Source organism: Nilaparvata lugens, unplaced genomic scaffold (genome assembly GCF_014356525.2).
Source record: "Nilaparvata lugens isolate BPH unplaced genomic scaffold, ASM1435652v1 scaffold7659, whole genome shotgun sequence".
NCBI lineage: Eukaryota > Metazoa > Arthropoda > Insecta > Hemiptera > Delphacidae > Nilaparvata > Nilaparvata lugens.
In genome coordinates, this window is record NW_024093407.1 from 3,186 (window position 1) to 13,095 (window position 9,910).

A 9,910-nucleotide genomic window follows, 5' to 3' on the forward strand; every position below is an offset into this window, starting at 1 on the left:
TTACGCCTCCCTTAAATCTCCATCAAAACAATAACAAATTCCTCCTTATCAACACAAAAATATCAGAAATACAACATCTTAAATATTTCTTCTCTCTATGAACATAGTACAATACTCTCAAATCTGCCGCTTGCAGTGGTACCAACTTATCCTCCATACAATAAACATTTTATTCTCATACAATAAATCTCTTTCAAGAATACTTTCGAGTATTTTGGGGCTCATACTTCATTACAATTTCTAGGTCACTAATATTAACAATGTTCAGGTACAATTCTTCTTTTTGCTATACATTTGGTTTAGGCTTCCTATGGTAACTCGTTTCAATAGAGGTTTTTTGGTAACAACATGGTATTAACAATGATAATATATTAAACATATAAATAAATATATATAACATTAATAGATACATCAAATAACATATATATAGCTTTTTTCATAAACATATGTTTGAGGGCTACATACTTTTGATCTAGTTGGGTCTTGACTATTTTACTGGTTTCTAGATTTCTGCCTTTTGATGTCATAATTCTCTAGCTTCTATTCTAGCAATGCTGAGTTACCTATTTGTTACAATTTCCACATTTTAATGTAATTCACATATTTTATTCTTCCTATCCCTCTTGTGCCCTTTTTCATACAATGCTTAGTAGAAAATACATAATTAAAAATTGTTCTTTTGTTTGTTATAGGCCACTATCGGTTGGAAAGGAATCAAAAATCGGATTTGTTGACACAAGGCGCTTCATCAATATTGAATTTATTAAGACAGGTCAGTAATTGGTCAATAATATTGTTTATGTTTGACTTTTTATCATATTTTCTTTCAAATTCTATGATATGGTTTAATATTGGCTACATTTTCCCACCAGACAGTGTGCATATCTTCTTTCTCCTGCAAATGGACTGTGTTGTGTTGCAATATGGCTACAACAGTGAATGGCCCTGAATAAATTAAAAAGAATTTACCTGTTACTTTTCCCAAGGCGTTTGATAGTTGATGGCTTTTTACTAAAACTTCATCTCCAATTTTATACAATAATATTTTGTAAGCATGGTCATGATATCTTTTTCTATTATTGGCCGCTTGTTCTAGTTTTAATCTAACTAGATGATGGATATTAGAGCTTCTTGGCTTATTTACTTCTGAGCTTAAAAAATCAATTAATTTTCCAATAAATGTATCATTTCTTTTGCCAAACATGATTTCATAAGGAGTATGACCAGTGCTTTCATTTAGGCTATTATTGTAACATTCTTCTGAAAATGATAAATACTTAACCCATTGTTGATGTTTTTCATTACAGTATGTCCGCATAAAACGAGAGATCTCTGCCATACGTCGCTCCACAGGATTAGCTCTGGGGTTATAAAAAGAAGTTCTTGACCATTTAATATTAGCCAGGTAAAGTATTTCTTTCCACTGCTTGCTACAGAAATAGGTTGCATTATCGGATAGGATGCGTTTAGGCTTTCCTACTTCATTAGTCCATCTTCCTGTTATGCATTGGGCCAAGGCTTCTCCTGTTAATTTACCTATGGGAAATAACATTGTATATTTTGAGAAAATACATTAAGAACGATAGTATCTCTTTTCCTAGTAATGTGGTCCATAGGTAATGGTCCATAGGTAATGGTCCATAGGTAATGGTCCATAGGTAATGTACCATATATATCTGCTGATATTAATTCCAATGGTGTACTAGGTAGAATAGGATTCATTTTGCCTCTGATGTGGTATTGCGTATATTTGGCTTTCTGGCATATATCGCAAGCTTTTATTATTTTGGCCACCTTTTTATGCATGTTCTTGGAATAACAGCTTTCTTTTAGCATGTGGAGGGTCTTCGTTGTTCCAAAATGTCCGATACGTTTGTGGGCTTCTTCTATCAAGTCTGTTTCTATGTTTGCGGGAATTATTATATGCCAGTCATAATTATTGTTTTTAGCCGGTCGGTGGAACATAAATCCTTTGTAGTGGGTGTACTGTCGCAGGTAGTCGGGCGGTTCAGTAGCTCCTTCCTCCATTAGTTCACGGATCCAGGATAGTTTTGGGTCTTCATATTGTGCGATGCATATTTTCTCAGGGGTCAGTACGGCAATGTGATTTCGTGGTTGGATATTGGGGGGGTATGGAAGGCTTTCTTTGTTCTTTACTGCAAAACATTTCAGGTTGGTATCTTGACAATATGTGGCATCTATTTCTCTGGATAGAAAGTCGGCAGTCTGATTTTTCTTTCCTGGTATCTTATGTATCTTTTTAAACAATTCCTTGCTTCATTATGGTAGGTCCTTTCAATTCGTTCTTTTCCCAATCATCCTGTAGTCTTAATACATTTTTCCTCTCATTTTCATTTAATATTCTTGATTTCGGTTCATTATGAATCTTTATGCTTACAACAATAAACATTTTCATAATATTAGCTTTCCAATCATCAATAGTAGATTCTTCTAATAATAACAATACAATATTTTTCATCATATCCACAACACTCTTTTATTAATATCACAGCCATAACAGACATTACACAGCATATCAAAACATTTATCATCTCTTTAATAATATAACCTCTCATCATAAAATAGCAGGTACTTCCATTTTATTTACATTACTTCTTATTTCTTACAATCTTCTTAGTCACCGTTTATCCCTCATCAATCTCCTTTGGTAATCCACTTCCTTGTTGCCCATGCATGAATCCATAGTATTTTCGTAAGCAGCTCCGCAATTATATGATCCCTTTTTCCAGTCACATTGCTGATCATAGCCTTTAAAGCATATGTGATGTGGGTGCATGAGTGGTCCCTTCCTGTCCTCCTAGGTGTCGGTTCGGTGTCCTCCTCGGGCGTTTGAAACGTACATGTGGACTCCATCGGCGCGCACGGTTCCTCCCTCATCGCTTCTGCCTCCGGGCCTTGCGATGCATGCTCCTCTGGTCCTGTAGTCTGTCCTCCCTATCCTGATGTCTGTCATCCGGTGTCCTCCTCTTGTGCTTCCGTCTCCGGGCCTTGCGGTGGGCACCCCTTCGGTCTTGTATGCCGTCCTCTCGGTACTCCCTCTTGGTGTCCTTGGAATGCCTCGGTGGTGTCCATTGATGCGGGTGCATAGATTCTGTGCGCGGATGCATGGTGGTGGTCCCTTGTCCTCCATTCTGGTGTTCCTCAGTGGCAGGTTGCTCCTCTTGCGGTAATGGATCATTGGTGGGGAACAGTATACGTAATAGGGGTAGTTGTTTGCGGTTTGTTTTATGTGCATGGTGGGCGGCAGTTTTTTGTGGTGGGTTGCCTTGTATTGGTTTCTGTTCTTCCAGTAGTATTTCCGGTAAGTCATTTCTAAAAGTAGTATATGATGCTGAAGTATCTTTATTTTCTCTATCTATTTTTTCTGAGCTTGTATGTGTTATATTGGGGATATAATGTAGACATAATTGTTTAAATGTAGTCTTCTCTGTGTTTGGTGATATATTGCCTCTATGATCAGTATGCTCTTGTTGTGGGTTTATTATAGTTGCATGTTCGGTGGTGTGATTTGTGCTAACTTGTTGTGTTGGCGGTTTATGATTTCTTTTATAATCATTGTTAACATAACCATTATTAGTGTTCAATCAATCACGGCTATCATAATAATTTCTTCGATTGGTTTGCTGTGGATAATGGTTTGTTGGACGATTTTGAAAACTTCTATTATTCCAGTTATTATTTTGTTTCTGATCGTTGCAACATTCAGAATGAGGGGTAGGTCGGGAGTGATCATATGGTACCAGTTCATAAGCTTGGCTGGTGTACTGATTGATGTTTGAATTGTATTGATTTTGTGAATATGATTGATCTGACCGATGATTTGGTATTGCCATCACAGATTGTATGCCATATAGATGGTTTATCAAATGTTTACAACCGGTTATTGGTTGAGTGGTGAGTGCCATTCTAACTTGGAAAGGTAGCTTTTTTAAGATTAAACTTGCTAAAACAGAATCATTTATTGGCTCATCAAATTGAGCATTTTTCAATCTAATTGTAGTAACAAAATTGATGTATGTGTTGTCTGTCCTAGGATTATATTCACAAGCAATGATATTGGCTAGTGTATCCATTTGTCTATTTTTACTCCAATATTGTTCCAGGAAAGCTGCACTGAATTTGTCTAATGTCCTGAATTCGTGATTATGGATCTGGAAGAACATCAGAGGTTCACCGCTCAACAAACTGTTTAATCGAAGTCGCCACATATTCCAAGAGGTGGGTGTTAGGGATTGAACTAGTTTTATTTGGTCAATAAATTCTTTAGGTTGAAGGTAGCGGTCAGTATTATCAAATCTACCTAGTTCTTGCAGTATACCATTTGAATTGATGCAATCCCCTTGAATTCCATGGGGTTGTTGCTGGATTTGATTTCCTAATGCTATTATTTTCTCATGCGCCACTTGCTATTGATTATTACTTGAAGTTTTATTAATCTCTATATCTTGATTTAATTGTGTTAAAGTTGATTTTTGTATTTGTAGAGTTCCATTTAAAGCTTTACATGTTTCTGTGTTCTGATTTAGATTACTTTGTAATTGAATCATTTGTGTATACATGCTGGTCTGTTTACTGTGCATAGCTGTGATATTATTAGTATTTTTATCTACTGTAGAAGATATATTCTGGTTAGCGATTGTAATTTGTTTTTGGAATTCCTGTTGGCAATCAGCTTTAATGCTGGTTGCTAATTCTGTAATAGGTGCAGTGGTTTGTATTGTTAGGCTATCTATTCTCTCATTTGATTCACATGTAACTGTATATATTCTTTTTGCTAATCCTGCCGTAATTTTTTCCTGACTTTCCCTTTGTAAATTTATCAGTACCTTTAACTCTTCCCTATGATTTTCTACTTTGCTATCAATAGCATCTAACCTCCATTCTATTGACTGTATGGCGTCGCTGTCTCCTTCATACCCTGTTCTAGTTTGTTTATTTGCTCTTCAATTGCTGTGTTTTCTTTTTTAATTTCCTGCATCATATATCAATTGTATTTTGTAACATGATAGTGAACATATACTAGTTGCTCCATTATTACCTTTTTAAAGGGTCTAGTTCTGTATCTGAAAATATACTGTGTTCGTCCAGATGTGACTCTGCCTCCAGGGATACTGGATCTGCGGGCTGCTCCTCACCCCCCTCGATGTTGATCTCTGCTATCCTCTGGTTCAGCGGTGCGTCGGTGGCGTCGATCTGAGTGGATGACAGAGGTTGCAGATTTTGTGGATCAAAAACTATTGACCCACACTTCCTGGTTCCCTTTCTCGTGGCATATTGACATCCACCATTGTGGGAGTTGATGTGCTGGGAGTTGACAAAGTGGGGTCTGAACAACTGCCGTACATGTACAAAACTTCAGAGTTTGCGGGAGTGTGGTTCATGTTACTAATGTGTGTCAAGTGCAATTTAAAAAAGTGACAAATACTATGCAATGGGTGTTTTACAAGGACACAAGGAGGGATTCACAGCCAATAGTTATGTGCAATGTGTTTTCGCTACAAACTATCAGGTATTTATTACTTAAGTTCTTATAATATATTAATATTATTCATGTATTGAGTTGTTGATTCCTGACTAGCTTACAGACTGTGGCTTATATTATTCTCCAACCGGCTTATATTTGAAATATAATTGACTAGACAAATTTCAGCAGTTTAGGCCCATAACAATGATATAGTTCTTGCTAAAATACAGTTTCAACAATAATAATAAAAGTTTTATAAAATAATTTCTTCTTTGTTTTAAAGCTATTTATTCCCAAAAAGTAGTTTTTTACTTGCCTGCTTTCCTCAGTAAGTTCTTACTAGGGATGGGTATCGATACATCGATGTTTCAAACACAAACATCGATGTTTTTAACATCGAGTTTACTGTCGCTGTTTTTTCACTTATTGATGGTTTTACCTAGACATCGGTCATCAATGTTTTTCGCAACTAAAATGAATTTTTCATTTAGGCTCTCTGTATTTTTATGTGAGACTGTTGGATACTCTTGAAGATTACATAACTTCTGTAGCTTTTTCAAGGTAAGATACTTATTAAGAATTAAAATAAGAGGTCGGATTCTTCGTTCTTTGGAAGAAACAGTTTTTTCTTATTACAAGTGCTTTCCTCAACATACGTTTAACACCAATTAAACTAGATCTGGAATAGAGGTCCTCGTACTGTAAGATTTGTAAGGTGTGTAGATATCCATATAAAAACTTTAATAATTTCCATCACCTAAATAAAACTATCAGGTATTGAATGAATACGATATGGGTAACAATGATTGCTAAAATTAGCTTAGGATGAAATTCCAGACAGATCTTCAAGGATACTCATCCCGATAGGTTTCTGACTTAACTATGAAGATGACAAATCTGTAAACCACCTATATAGAGTTGATGTATCTTTCTAGTCACAACCTGACTTCAATTATTCGAAAGACTGGTACTGAATACCACAAGTCAAAATTGCTGTAATTCCAGTTAGTAACTGTTGAAAAGATTGGAACAATGGCTCCAGATAATTGTAGTCACTTTAGAAGTTTATTGTACTATTAAGTATTTCGAGAGTATGAAAAATATACCAATGAATCAATCAACTTCCAAATAATTGAGTTATATCTATACAAACTAAGAAACTAATACTCTGTAAGCTTAATAACAGAAGTTTTGTGGTTCAATCAAATTGATTTCGCCTCGTTTTATCATTTTTATCAGAAAAGTGTAAAGTATCATATACTGTACATTGTATCATTTCTCTTCATTAATACTAAAAAAATCTATTCATTCATCGTTTCTGATGCTTTTGAGTATTTATTTATTCAAAATATCTAATTTGAGATAAAAATTCCTAAGTGAAAAAAGAAAATGGTAGCATAAGGATAACAGCTGAGTTTTGGACACTTCAAATACGACATTTGTAGTCTCCTATCATCCAGGAACAATACCCTAGAATGATCGACACTACTTCTGAAATACTCTGTATAATAGTCTTCGTAGTATCATCCGTTAATGTACGGCGATGAGTCGATGTTTTAAACATCGATGTTTACTGTTCGATGTTAAGGTGAAAAAAACATTGATGTTCAAAACATCGATGTTTTGTCTTTCGATACCCATCCCTAGTTCTTACTATCTATCATCCATTCACAACAAATCTCATTATGCATTGACTTGTCTTTAGTTATTATCAGCAATATATAGTCTTGATTTACTCTCAATAATGATTTAATGAGCTCTGTTCTCATCACCAGCCTCACGTGGGGCGCCATGTCTTATCTGACGTTATTTTTTTATGAATAATGATTTGCCTGGCTTGGCTGCAATCGGTAAAGCATGAGTGCAAAAATATATAAGTCTGGTTGTGGTTTTTAGAATACAACTTAGAAAAAATCCTTATAGGCTCACTCAGGAGCTCTCCTGCAGTTTATTGCTCTTGGACAATTTATAGAAATCTTTGGAATGTATTATTCCCAGAGATTTAATTATCAATGCAATATATTGCTGAGTAAACCAGCTTATTCTATTACGAATAAAATCAGATGTTAACTTTCTTGATAATTCAATACTGATAATTTGATAAATAAATATGAGATATGTCATGCATGGTATTAGGGAATTAAATAAAGGATACACCAAAAAAAATTTGATACATATATGTACGAATAAATATTAAAAACCAGATAATATGGCATATAGAGCAAACAAACACACACAATAAATACAAGAATAAATATATCAAAATAAAACTCACAGACTGGTACACTACTTTTTAGCTCTTTAGCACGAAATGTTACCATGTGCTTTTTAATTCATTGATAATATTCATTTATTTGTATGCAGCTCAGGTATCGACTTGCTGTTGCTTGTCGATTTAGAAAATCTTACTTTATATCTTCTTTCCAAAAGTCATAAAATGATAAATTGATAAATCATAAATTATAATATATTAATTTCTATAGGCTTCAGTATATCCTCAATAATATATATATCTCTTAGGGCTTAAGGATCGGCCTCTGATGGAAGTAGATAAATCAATTTATCCAGTGAACAGAGCTACATTATATCTTACAAATTGTTAAATAAAATCAATGATTGAGCAAGCATATGTATATATAAGATTGGAATTAAATATTCTTTAAGCTGTGCACCTTGATATGTAAATTTGATATAACTCTTATCCAATAAAATATATTTCTTGTACCTTCTTAAGACTTGCTCATGTTTTATAATAATTTTTAATATTTATAACCTCTCTGACGAGCTAGCTTTTTATATTTGTTTCCACTCGAAGCACTGAGGGCGCCCTAACTTTATATATTTCGACAAATATCACTCAGGTGTGAATTTTACAAAATGTTGGCGGTGATCCGAATTTCCTGGTTGTCCTGGATTTTTGGTGGCCAAAGTCGTCTCTCCAAGGGAATAATAAATGTTTAAATGACTTTTGCTTTAATGCAGCATCACTAAGTCTTATGAAAATTAATTAATGACTTTAAACTTCAAGTCTTTCAAAAGTACAATGTAATAAAGGGTCTTGTGCTCTACAAAATTTAGTGTTGTTCCATAGTGGTGTCTGGCAGGCAGTGGGCAGGTTCTACTCTATTTCTACAATTTTCATTTCCGACTACAAATTACATATATTTAAATATTCACCTACTATGCCATTAAAGAGATAAAATAGTCTGTGCCAATCTACTAGATTATTACCTATATCTCAGGTTAATATTTTATACTTTTTCGGACCATATCCAATACTAAACTGAGTAGTAATAATTTATAAAATATTATCATTTATAGAAATAGTTATAAAATACATTTGAATCGGCTCTATGCCGCCCATCGATTACTGCAATTTGATGGTCCATGCAAATTTATACTGTATCCATGCGCCTAGGAACATCTACTCCTTAATATTCTAATTTCTTTTCATTGGTGTTTTAAGTATATTCATTACAGATAATAGTTTTTTTGGGTTTATAAGTTGTTTCTCCTTTACAACCAAATACAAAGCATGACAACAAAGTGTGATTATGCATGTGCTTCCAAAGTCACCAGTTGCATACCATTTGTTTACAATAATTTTTGCCAAGTTGGTCTGGCTAGATTTCACATTATGGACTGATCGATTATTAGGTCGCCGATCAGTGGTATTTTAAGCCTAACCTCGAATTTTCAATACTTTAATATACTATAATATAGTAGCAAATAACTTTCTTTTTCTATTGGCTGTTCTCATTTTAGCCATGGTACCCGTTATTATCTAATCTTTTAATAATTGGTATCACATTTGGCGATAAAGACTAGCATGCTCAATCTTTACCATTTGAAATTTTTGTTTAAATTGTATCTGAAGCCTGATATTTGGGAATCTGAAATCACACTTTGCATTGATGGGGCGGAGCTTCTGAAATTTGTACAGATATGGGACTTGTGGCAGTTGATAGAGCTTATCAATGACTATTTTAGGTATAAATTTGATCGAAATCGTTGGAGCCTTTTTGGAGAAAATCGCGAAAAACCCTGTTTTTGACAACATTTTAGCCGCCATCTTGAATTGGATTTGTTCGAAATTGTTCGTGTCGGATCCTTATTGGGGAAGGACCTTAAGTTCCAAATTTCAAGTCATTCCGTTAATTGGGAGATGAGATATCGTGTACAGAACGCACCTACACTCATACACACACACACACACACACACACACACACACACACACACACACACACACACACACACACACACACACACACACATACAGACCAATACCCAAAGACCACTTTTTTGGACTCAGGGGACCTTGAAACGTATAGAAATTTAGAAATTGGGGTAACTTAATTTTTTTCGGAAAGCTATACTTTCCTTACCTATGGTAATAGGGCAAGGAAAGTAAAATATGGCATTCA

At 34.6% G+C, this 9,910-nt stretch overlaps 1 long non-coding RNA gene across 1 annotated transcript; it reads left to right on the forward strand.

Moving 5' to 3' along the window:
* The first annotated feature begins 258 nt into the window (after nucleotides 1-258).
* On the forward strand, nucleotides 259-5,267 carry LOC120356716. Its single transcript, XR_005574112.1, has 4 exons — nucleotides 259-772; nucleotides 1,308-1,405; nucleotides 4,125-4,239; nucleotides 5,110-5,267. It is a non-coding gene; the product is annotated as an uncharacterized LOC120356716 (long non-coding RNA).
* The last annotated feature ends 4,643 nt before the right edge of the window (nucleotides 5,268-9,910 follow it).